Source organism: Chrysochloris asiatica, unplaced genomic scaffold, assembly GCF_000296735.1.
Source record: "Chrysochloris asiatica unplaced genomic scaffold, ChrAsi1.0 scaffold00168, whole genome shotgun sequence".
NCBI classification, from domain to species: domain Eukaryota; kingdom Metazoa; phylum Chordata; class Mammalia; order Afrosoricida; family Chrysochloridae; genus Chrysochloris; species Chrysochloris asiatica.
In genome coordinates this window covers 2,247,904-2,260,029 of record NW_006408686.1, presented here as the reverse complement: position 1 = coordinate 2,260,029, position 12,126 = coordinate 2,247,904, and the positions used below count along the sequence as shown (strand labels likewise).

The following is a 12,126-nucleotide window of genomic DNA, read 5'->3' as shown; positions in this document are numbered from 1 at the left end:
TGACTCTTTTCTCAGTATACTGTGTCTGTGTCTCTGGTGCCACAGTCAGAATTGCTGCCTTGGGACCACAAGGCAACATGGTGATGGAGCCCCTGTCTGTAGCTGTGGGGAGTCTGCACTGAACCCTGACTCAAAGGGGTCAAAGGCATCTGATGTCCCTGTCACGCTCGGCACATCAGGCTGTGTGCAGCTGCAGCACCCAGGCAAAGGGACACCTTGTCAGACTCGTGGTGAGCATCCGTGTGGTCATGTAACATCCATGACGCCTTTTATGTCGTCTTTCTTCTCTAGTTCTGCCTCTCCAGGAATCTGCACATCATCGGAAGTTGGAAGAAAAATGAGTGCATTCAAAGTGAGTAGGGCTTGTTTTCCTCATTGTTAAAATTCCGTTTCATTGTTTCAATTGGACACATTTTTCTCTTCCAACAGAAGGACTCGAGGAACATAGCAAGCAGTTCAGGTTATTATGCGAGCCAAGATAATTTGGTCGGGTTTTGGTTTACTTTACATTTCTTTTATTTGATTGTTCTCTTTGTTTCAAAAATAAGTTTAAAAGAATAACTAATAATGAGTAGTTCTACCACTTTGTTACTTCCTTACTCTTTGTTGTTGTTGTTAAGTGCTGTGGAGTCAGTTCCGATTCACGTGACCCTGTATAGGGTTTCCAAGAAGCGGCTGGTGAGTTTGAACCGCCAACTTTGCTATTCAAACAGACCTTGTGGTTCTGATCCTATTGCGCCACACCAGGACTCCTTACACTTCGTTGTTGTTAAGTGCTGTCTGGTTGGTTCTGACCCATAAGCCACCCTGAGGAGCGGCTGATGAGCTTGAACTGCCAACCTTGTGGCTCAAACGACTTTGTGGTCCAGGACTTCCCTTATATTTTAGTTGTGTTTATTTTCTCATACTCATTTCCTCATGCGAATCCATAACTATATTTGTGCTCGTGTTACACATCTACTTTGAGATTGCGCTTTTTCCTTCAGTACTGAATAGTAGTTTTTTGAATGTGTTATTTCGTGTTCCCATCAGTGTTCCTTTGGTTTCTAGCTGCTTTCTAGTCATAGGCATTCAAATTGACAGAACTCAAGGAAAACTATACGAGAAGGCTTCAAAGAGTTCGTGGAAAATGGATTGAAAAGTTAATTAATTTTTTCCCTGAGCTCTTTGGTGCTCCCTTATAATTAAAATAACGGATCTGTTATAACAAAGGAGTCTGGTGTAGCTCTGTAGGATAAGCATTGGACTACCAATCTCATGGAGTCCTGGTGTGCCACTGTGGGTTAATGCACCGGACACTGTCGTTGACGCTAAGGAAAATCAGTGTATGGCACTGGCCATATACAAGGTCTGGGATATTAACACACTGACTCGTCCCACAATACCTGAAATGACTATTCTCCACCCCTCATCCTCCCAACCGTGTCAGTGCTGCCCCTTTGCAACTGGACACTAGTTCTAAGACTGAGTATAATTGTGCTTGATGTTGTAGGAATCCTTGACATTCAAGGACGTGGCTGTGATCTTCACAGAGGAGGAGTTGGGGCTGCTGGACCCTGCCCAGAGGAAGCTGTACCGTGATGTGATGCTGGAGAACTTCCGGAACCTGGTTTCTGTGGGTGAGGACAGCCTCCCTCTGGAGTGTCTTTATTTCCTTAGGTGTTCAAGGCTTTGGGGATCCTGAAATGGTCACCTAAATTTGGGGAACTGGCTCTGCTACCGAATTTTTGTTTGTTTTTTTTTATTAAGTTTTTATTGTAAATTGAGTTATAGTCTACATGGGAGAACATCGGTTTTACACATATCGTTTCATTGCAATGATTGCAGTCCCCTTCGTGCATCATCATTCAAAGGTATTTGCTTCTATTCCCTCTTTTTTTTTTTTTTTTGTTTTGGATGTACACAAAAATACACCAAGATATATAATCATTTAAACAACTCTCGGGCACATTCTGCAAGCCTGCCTCCTGGCCGCCAGAACACAACTTTTGTCTTTCCATGAGTCTAGAGCGATTTTTTTGTTTAATGAAATAAAATAGGGTGGAAAATATCAGAGTTCCTTCTTTTGGAAGGAAAGAGCACTTTACAGGACAAATTTGCCAATAACGTGAGTGACATGAGACCCAGCCGGGGGAGATTACATGAAAGTAGACATTGGTCATTAATAGGTCAGTCTACGTTTTAGTAGTACGAGGGGACTTCAAAAAGTTCATGGGAAAAGCAAAATGAGAATTTAATAGAATATTTACATGAACTTGTTGACGCCCCCTTATATATATTAACGCAGACGTGCCCGGATGTGTTTCTTCAGGTTGGTCATGTTAGGAAAAATGTTTGAGAAACACTGCTTTTGATTAGTTGAGGATTATCAGCAGGTCCCAAATTGTCAGTGTTGTTAATGTGACAATTTGAATATCTATATATTCAAATATGTTAGTGTATGATGGTTAATTTTATGTGCCAATGTGGCTAGGCTGTGATTCCCAGATGTTTTGGCCAATAGTTGATGTCATGGACCAATAGTACATGTGGTCCAGGCAGTTGGCTTTGTATAGATCATACTCTGTAGTGTAATGAATTATAACTAACCAGTCAGTTGGAATGCGTACATTCTGCCTCCAAACTGTTAATAGAGATTTTGGCAGAAGTCTCTTACCACACACAGGGGAAGACATGTAGTGTGGGGATCATATACAAGCCAAGGAATGCCCAGGACTACCGACAAGGAAGGAGGGACTCAGTACAAGCTAGGCCCATGTTTGGACTTACAGCCTCCAGAACTGTTAAAAAAAAAAAAATCTGTTCTTTAAGCCATCCACTTGCAGATGAGTTACAGTAGCAGTTGGAAACTAAGAAAATGTATTAAGTTTGTATGTTTGCTGTAACACACAACACCGCACACTAGGTTGGCTTGTAAGAGTAGGAATTTATTGTCTCAAGTTCTGGAGGCTAGAAATCCAAGTCAACATGTTAATGAACCATGCTCTTCTTGAGAGTCTCTCTGGAGGAGTCTTTCTTGACTCTTAAATCTTCTGATAGACTCAGGTCTTTGACGTCTATCAACAGCCTCCCACAGTATTCTTCCATTTATATCTCTTGGTCTCTCTCTTACAGTGACATCACTCCATTGGGTCAGGACCAACGTAATCCATCTTCTAAGGTTCCATTTCCAAAAGAGTCCTATTCACAAATACCAGGACTTAGGTCTTCAACACGCCTTTGTGGGGTACACAATTCAACCTATGACAGTGTAGATAGAAACACTTCTAGACAGTTGATTGTTGTGATATGATTTATAAATCAAATAATACAAAGTATTGATCATGTTACTCCTTTTCCTTACAGTTTCTAGTTGCTTCCTATTTCATCTCATGGTGTATCTCCATACTTTCTTTGTGGCTAATTGATTTGTCTTTATTGTGGCAATAAATATAAATGAAACATTTGCCATTACAACCATTTTTATGTATCTAATTCAGTGACATTAATTACGTTCATCCTGTGTAACTCAAGTTTTCACCCAGATTTTCAAAAAAAAATTTTTTTTAATTATCCTTTACAGAAATTCAGTTTTCTTAAGCAATGTAAGTCCCACAGTTGTTCTCCCACCCACCCCTGGTAGCTACTAAAAAAAATCTCTTTACATTTGCAAATTCTAGATACTTGATATAAATGGAATCAATATTTGTCTTTTTGTTGTCCCTGACTCATTTCACTTAGCAATAATGTTTTCAGAGTCATCTGTGTCGTAAGATGTATCAGAACTTCATTTCCTCTCTGTGGTGCCTGGATATACCACCTTTTGTTTATCCGTTCATCTATTAGTGGACACTTTGCTTGTTTCCGGCTTTTAGCTATGATAAATAGTGCTGCAGAGAACATCGGTGTTACAAGTAGCTGAGTCCTTGCTGTGAAGACTTGGAGATTCCGTAGACTTAGGACTTGCTGGATCCTATAGTGAGTCTATGTTTATCTTTTTCACAAACCTCCAAACTGCTTTCCACAACAGTGGTTCACTTTACAATGATGATTGTAAGCAGTGATGGTTGAGGATTCTAACTTCTTCTCATTTTCACCAAGTTGTCATTTTCCAGTTTTCTAATAATAACTTTTTGTTATTGTTAAGTATTATTGACTCATAGTGACCCTGTCTGGGGTTTCTGAAGCACTCCAGTGCTGATCCTACGTGCCACCCAGGAGTCCAATAGTCAGCCTTGTTGTTGTTGTTGTTAAGTGCCATTGAGTTGGTTCCAACCCATAGCAACCCTGTGTAGGGTTTTCGAGGAGTGGCTGGTGGATTTGAACCACTGACCTTGCAGTTTAGCATGCTATTCTGCGGCATCACACCAGGACTCCGATGGTCAGCCTGGTGGTGGTGGTGATGAGCTGTGAAGTCAGTTCCAACACATAGTGACTCTGCATAGGGTTTCCGAAAAAGCCTCATCTTTTTCCCACGTAACTGCTGATAGTTTCAAACAGCCTGACTCATAATCACTGTGCTACCAAAGCTCCTTAATAGTCAGCCTAGTGGGGGTGAAATGGTATTTTAATGTAGTTTTGTGGGGTTGTTTTTTTTTTTCCCACCCTCAGTGTTACCTTTAGAGTTGCAGCTAGAAACAGAAGGAATATATTTTTACAGATGTAAAGTGACTTTAAAAAAAAAGCTTTTATTGGGAGAATATCGGTTTTGCACTCAACCTATTGCATTTTGTTTCATGGCAATGATTACAATCCCCTTCATGCATCATTGGTTAACAGTTCTATTCCCTCTGCTTTGTTGGTGTTTTTTTTTTTTTTTTAATGTACAGAAAAACACGCAGGAATATATAATCATTTAAACAACAAAAGAGCATCTTCTGCAAGCCTGCCTCCTGGCTGCCAACACACAGCCTTTCTCTTTCCATGAGTCTAGAGTCCTCAGCTGCTCCCTCTCTCCATGTCCTCTTCTCTGCCTCCATTTCTGGTATCGCTGCTTCTCTGGATAGGGTCCCACATTCTGCGTCTGTTTTTCTCCCCTGATGGTCCTAGGATGATCTTCTGTTCCTGGACGGTAAAATTCACTACTCCCCCATTTTTGTTACAAGAGTTTACACCTTTACAGTTGTGACAATAACATTTACTCACTAGTGAATCAAATGAATCCTATCCCCATCTCCTTTTACCAGACCCATCTAGACAAGATGAAAACTATTCAATGGGGACTCTACCTTCCCCTGTACACTCTAAAACTAAACTCCCTCCTGAAAACTTATAAACCATCCACTTCATGACCTTATAGCCCCCCTCTACCCTATTTTAGGTAGCCAGTGTCTAAGTTGCCTGTCCCTGTCAACCGTGTATACAGAGGGGATAGGTTTGATCCTTGATGTGAAGACTCCTTCCCTCTCAGTTGCTATTTTGAGCTACTACATCTATAAGTGTCGGTCAAGTTCATCAAATTATAGCAGTTCATATTTGCTTGCTTTATCAAATTTCTTTATCTTCCTTTGGTTGAGTTTGATCATCAAGCCATTGAAGCTAGGTCAGATGGGTTTTTAATGTAGTTTTGATTTGCATTTCTCTACTAACTAAACTATTCAGTGGGGACTCTACCTTCCCCTGTACACTCTAAAACTAAACAAACTTCGTCTCTCATATTTTGGACATATGGTCAGGAGGGAACAGTCACTGGAGAAGGATATCATGTTTGGTAAGATGGAGGGTCAGAGAAAAAGAGGAAGACCCCCAACGAGTTGGATTGGCCAGGTGGCAGCATCAGTGGACTCAAGTGTGGCAATGGTAGTGAGGTTGGCCTTGGATCGGACATTGTTTCGTTCCGCTATCCATAGGGTTGCTATAAGTTGGTGCCGACCCGATGGCACCTAACAACAACAACTAACTAAAGACTTTAAGTGTCTTTTTTTTGTGCTTGTGGGTTATTTGTATGTTTTCTTTGGTGATATGTCTATTCAAGTTCTTTGCCCATTTTTTAAATTGGGTTGTTTGTTTATATGTTATTGGGTTAAAGGAGTTATGTATAGTTATCTTCTGGATACTAAATCCTTGTCAGATATGTGATTCTCAGATATTTTCTGTAGGTTGCCTCTTCACGTTGTTGATAAACTCCTTTGACGCACAAAAGTTTTAACCTTCGATGAAGTCCAGTTTATCTGTTGTATTATTTTTTGCTCTTGTTTTTGGTGTCGTGTCTTAGACTCCATGTTCAAAGCATTGCTTCTCTGTTTTGTTCTAAGAGATTTATGGGTTTTATTCTTGCATTTAGGTCCTTGATCCATCTAGAGTTCATTTTTGTGTATGGTCTGAAGTATCAATCCAGCTTTATTTTTGCATGAGAAAATACAGTCCCAGCTATGTCTTCCTAATTTATTAATCTGATAATTTACTGTGAAGATTGTATGCTGACTTTGAAAGTCATTAGAAATAGCGATAGAATAACAGTTTGTAGCGTATTATCTGTTTGTTTGTTTTTTCTTTGTCGAGTCTTTGATTTCTAACCACTACGTTTGGTGTGGTCAAACAGGTCTCATTAGTGCTACCTGAGGAGGAGCCTGCTGGGCGCCATTTTATCGCTGTAGGCTTGTAGACAAGAGCACATTTTACACAATGAAAGAGTGACATTGAGTCACTCATTCCTGAGTTGGTTACAGTCTCAGGCTCTGTCCTAAGTGTGAACTATTGAGACCTCTGAGCAAAGCTTGTACTTGTCCACATCTCTGACTTCTCTGTCATCACAGGGGACCAAATCCAAAGTGTCACGGAGACTGCTCCAGAAGCAGGACCACCACGTGAGGACCTTTCCTCCTGGCAACACTGGCAGCCAATTGCAAGACACGTAACCAGGTGCCAAGGCGCCACGATAGAAAATCTTCAGTCCCACACACAGGATGAACTGGCCTGCCAGCTGGAGGCAGGACTGTCTGTTATTCACACAACAGAGCAAACTTATCAGTGTACTGAAGCGGCCGAAAACTTCAGTGGTGTCTCCAGCTGTCATCTTCATCAGCGATTACACTCAGGAGAGAAGACGCACGCCTGTCGTGACTGTGGAAACTGCTTGCATCCTCGCTCAGCTCTTCACCAGAAAGTCCACAGTGGGTACAGAGGCAGTACGAGTGATGACTGCGACAAGGAATGTAGCCAGAGCTCCTATCTGCAGACTCACCAAAAAGTCCCCACTGTGGATAAGACACACAGATACCAGGCGTGTGGGAAAGGCTTCCATTCAAGACTTGCATTTAACGTTCATTGCGAAGTCCACACAGGACAGAAGCCCTATAATTGTGAGGAATGTGGGAGGACCTTCATATATGCTTCGAATCTTCGAGAACATCAGAGAATCCACACCGGGGAGAAACCTTTCAAATGTGATGAGTGTGGCGAGAACTTTCGTCGTCGGTCAACACTTAACATCCATTACATGCTCCACACGGGAGAGAAACCGTACAAATGTGCCGAGTGTGGGAAGGACTTCCGTCAGTCCGCTGGTCTCCGGACCCATCAGAGAATCCATAGTGGAGAGAAACCATTCATATGTGAGGTGTGTGGGAAAAACTTTATTCAAAGATCACACCTTCGCTCCCATCTGGGCGTCCACACGGCCGAGAAGCCATACAAATGTGTGCTGTGTGGGAAAAGCTTCATGATGAAGTACAATTACGAGTTCCACCTGGTAGTCCACACCGGAGACAAACCCTATAAGTGTGAAGTGTGTGGGAAGCGCTTTAGCCGTCGGGGAGACTATAACATTCACTGTCGGATCCACACAGGAGAGAGACCTTATAATTGTGAGGAGTGTGGGAAGGACTTCAGCCGCAGATCAGCCCTAAAAGTGCACTGCAGGGTTCACACGGGAGAGAAACCTTACCGTTGTGAGGAGTGTGGGAAGAGCTTCATTCGTCGGTCAGAACTTAATGTGCATTGTAAAGTCCACAAGGGAGAGAGACCTTATCGTTGTGAGGAATGTGGCAGGGCCTTCATTCAGGCTTCACGTTTCCGGGAGCATCAGAGAATCCACACTGGGGAGAGGCCATTCAAATGTGATACATGTGGCAAAAACTTCCATTTAAAATCAACGCTTTATAATCACTGCAAAATCCACACAGGAGAGCAACCGTACAAATGTGAGGAGTGTGGCAAGGGCTTCAACTTCCCCTCAAAACTTTTTATCCATAAGAGCGTCCATACGGGAGAGAAACCATATAATTGTGCAGAGTGTGGGAAGCACTTCAGCCGGGGTTCTTATCTTCGCAAACATCAGAGAGTCCACAGTGGAGACAAGCCGCTGAAATGCGAAGAGTGGGAAGAGATTTGGTCAGAATTCACTCCTTCCGTCCCATCAGAGGGCTCACAATGGAGAAAAGCCATCCAGATATGAAGAGGGTGGGTAGGGCGTCAGCTGGGACTTGACTCTTGGTCATCAGCACAGGGGCCACATGGGAGAGGAATCCTACAAGTTTGGGGGGTGTCGTAATTGTGCCTCAAGTCATCAACTTTATCCTAGGGTCCACACTAGAGAGAAACCAAACAACTGTGATATGTTTGGTAAGATCTCCCATCATTCTTCAGAATTTCATAGCATGGAGAGACTCCTTCCAGACGTAAGATGTGTGTGGTTGAGATTGTATCTTTTAAGTCTTGAAATAATACATCCAAAATGAAACCCATTGTTGCCAAGTTGGTTCTGATTCATGGAGACACTGTGGGTGGCAGAATAGAATTGATCCATCGGGTTTTCTTGCCTGTAAGGAGCCCTGGTGGTATAGTAATTAAGCACTTGACTGCTAACTTGAAGGTCTGCAGTTTGAACCCCCCAGCGGTTAAATGGGAGGAAAGACTTGGTGATTGACTTCCAGAAAGACTGTTGTTGTTAAGTGTCATCAAGCTGGTTCTGACCCATAACGACCCTGTATAGGGTTTCTGAGGAGTCGCTGGAGAGCTTGAACCGCCGACCTTGTGGTTCAAGCCGACTTTGCAGTCCAGTGCATTAACCCACAGCACCACCCCAGGACTCGTCCATAAACATTACAGCCTAGAAAACCCTACGAGGAAGTTATGTTGTATCATATATGAGTCAAGACCGACTCGACAGCACAAAAAAAAAACCCCACACAATCTTTACAGAAGCAAATCACCAGGCTTTTATTCTGCAGCCCCATTCAGTAGGTTTAAACTTCCAACTTTTAGTTTAGAAGTTGAGTATAAAGAATTTGGGCCACTCTGCGACCTGTAGAGAACCCACAGTGAAGATCATTTTTATGTAAATGATGAGAGTAGCGAGAACTTCAGACACCAGAAACGGTTTCTAAAATCGCATGTTCTTAGCTTCCAATTTTCCTAGCTTCATACTTCGTACATTTCCACATTCCAAGTATTGCTGGCTATTTACAGCTGTTTCTCCTCATTTTGAGTTGTGCCCACCAGCAAATGAAGTTCCCAAGGGCTTTCATCCATTAGTGTCAGCACAGTCAACTCTCCTTTGAGGAGGAAGATCGCCAGTCCTATTCTGAGTGCCTTTCAACCTGAGGGGCTCATCTTCCAACACTACATCTGACAATATTCTGGTGTTATTCATCATGTTTCAATAGTCAAAGCCATGGTGCTATCCGACAGTGTTTCACTGCAACTCATAAGGTTGTCAGTGGCTAATAATTCGGATGTAATCCACCTCTTCTTCTTCCTAGTCTGTCTTAGTCTGGAAGCTCATCTGAAACTTGTCCACCATACTTAACCCTGCCCGAATTCAAGTAGTAGAGCTTTCACAACATGCAAGCCCCTACAGTGAGACAAACTGACAGATGAGTGACGGTATTCTCTGGGTATTCAAGTGTTTCGGAATTAAATCACATTCGCTCAAGGATTTTCTTCATAATCATATGGGAGGAAGTTTGCATATAGATGAGTTAAGACAATTGTTGCGAAGTGCTGTCCAGTTGGTTCCAACTCATGGTGAGCCTAAATAAAGTTTCTGAGCAGAAGCTGGTGGGCTTGAACCACTAACTAGTGAAATGTTATTAATTGTTGAAGTGGAGGGAGAGTAAATGAAGCCTTTATCTCCACTTTTCAACACATTTGAAATTGTGGCAGTGTGGGTGAATGCGCTGGACTGCAAGGCTGGTTTGAACCGCAAGATTGATGGTTCAAGCTCACCAGCTACTCTTTGGAAACCCTATACAGGGTTACTATGAGTTGGAAATGACTAGATGGCACTTAACAACAACAACAATATTAAGTTAAAACATAGATCCAAATGTATATATTTCTAAACTAGATGCATATGCATGTAGAAACAAATAAAACACTAAGTTGAAAAGTAAAAAAAAAATCGCATGTTCTTACAGTCCTCAGGTCTCATGGATGGGAAAACATTTATTTTATTGTTATTGTTGTTGTTGTGAAGTGCCATCGAGTCGGCTCCGACTCATAAATAACAACCCTGTATAGGGTTTCCAAGGAGCGGCTGGTGGGTTTGAACCGCCAACCTTGTGGTTCGCAGTCCAGTGCTGATCCTACAACACTGCGTTCGTGTTTCATTCATAGCTCCACGTGTCCCAGCGGACCAGAAACCACTCAGACGAGGAAACCAATAAGGACTTCTGCCAGAACTTGGACTGTTCCCAAACACGTTTCCCTGACTTACGACCTACTCAAGTTATGACAAACCACTTAAAATCATCTGGTTTGTAATTTTATTTTATTTTTTGGTACCTCTTAACTTCAGTAACATATCCTTTATACAGTGGTGCACACATAATTTGCTGATGTTTTTTACTGTCCTAAGTTCACGCGCATATGTACTAAGATCAAATTTATAAAGATACATATGAATTTGATACATCGTACATATGATGACATAAAAAGACAATAATAATGCAAACTTTTTTTAAGAAAACAAACGAACAGTATTCTACTTACTTCAGAAACAATTTGCAGCAGTATCATCAGAAAGTACCCCATTATAAGTTGGGGATCACCTGTACCCCTCAGGAGGTAGCACTTAGAATAAGAGTTTGATCTCATCTTTACAAACGTGTTCGACAGAGATCAGTATCATTGTCCTCTAGGATGTTTGTCCCTTGAGGCCAAGGCCTTTGCTATTCAATCAACACAGCCTTAACATTGAATAGCACTTTGTTGTTGTGTTCAGTTCTTGTTGATTAAATACATCAAAAGCAAAAAATGTACTGTGTTTGGAAATCGTATCCAGGAAGAGAAACAGGGAAAAAATAAAGTTAAAGCAGGGAAATGAATGTTGGAATACAGAACGCAACTTGGGACTGCAGTCCACAATGTTATCTTGATATGAATGATGCATTTGGCTCCTCTCCTTTCCCAGCGTGTCTTACCGAGTTAGGGGTCTTATTATTTAGGACTGTCTAGTGTTCTTTCCATTATATACAGTGTAAACCTCGATACAAGATGTCTTACTCATTAGAACCAACCCCACAGGGTGCTATTGTTAGTTGGTATCAAACTGTGACTCAGAGAGAGATCCTCATGTATGCAGAGTAGAATTGTTCGCGTAGCTACTCTATTATGTGATACTTGTAACTCTTTCAGCAGCAGGACACTACATATTAAACATTTGAATATTTCTTTCATTATCTTCACATAGGGCTATACTTTAACTGTTTGAAAGTGTAAGTGTTCTTAATCTTGGATTGGCCACTCATTTTGGAGTCTCTATTTCCAGGAAGGCTTTATTATGATTGGATTCTGATTGCAGTTATCATTTCTCTTATGAGAACCCAGGTAGGGGCAGTGCCGAATTTGAAATTTTTATCAAATTTATCATTGGGCAGAACTGATACTCACATGCTATCTCCCTCGGTGGCAGTGTAAGCAGTTAGTAGTATATAGGGGTGTGTCGTTCACATATCTCACCCGGAAATTTTAGGATTGGAATTTATGATTAAGAGATTAAATCACTAAAAACAAGAAAAACAAATCAATGATGTCACTGATTTTTTTTTTTAATGGAACAAAAAGTGTTCATTCTAGGAAGTTGTGTTTTGACGTATTCCTGTAATAATATGAAACCATTAAAATGGTGGTATAGATGTGTAGTAACCGAACAGAATGTGGAATTGAGAAATTGCAGCCTTCATTACATTGTAGTTCAGCGCTGTC

The 12,126-nt window shown here is 41.6% G+C and overlaps 1 pseudogene; it reads left to right on the top strand.

The window, feature by feature from the left end:
* Nucleotides 1–337: 337 nt before the first annotated feature.
* Nucleotides 338–12,126, top strand: part of LOC102839143 — a 59,200-nt pseudogene continuing 47,411 nt past the window's right edge.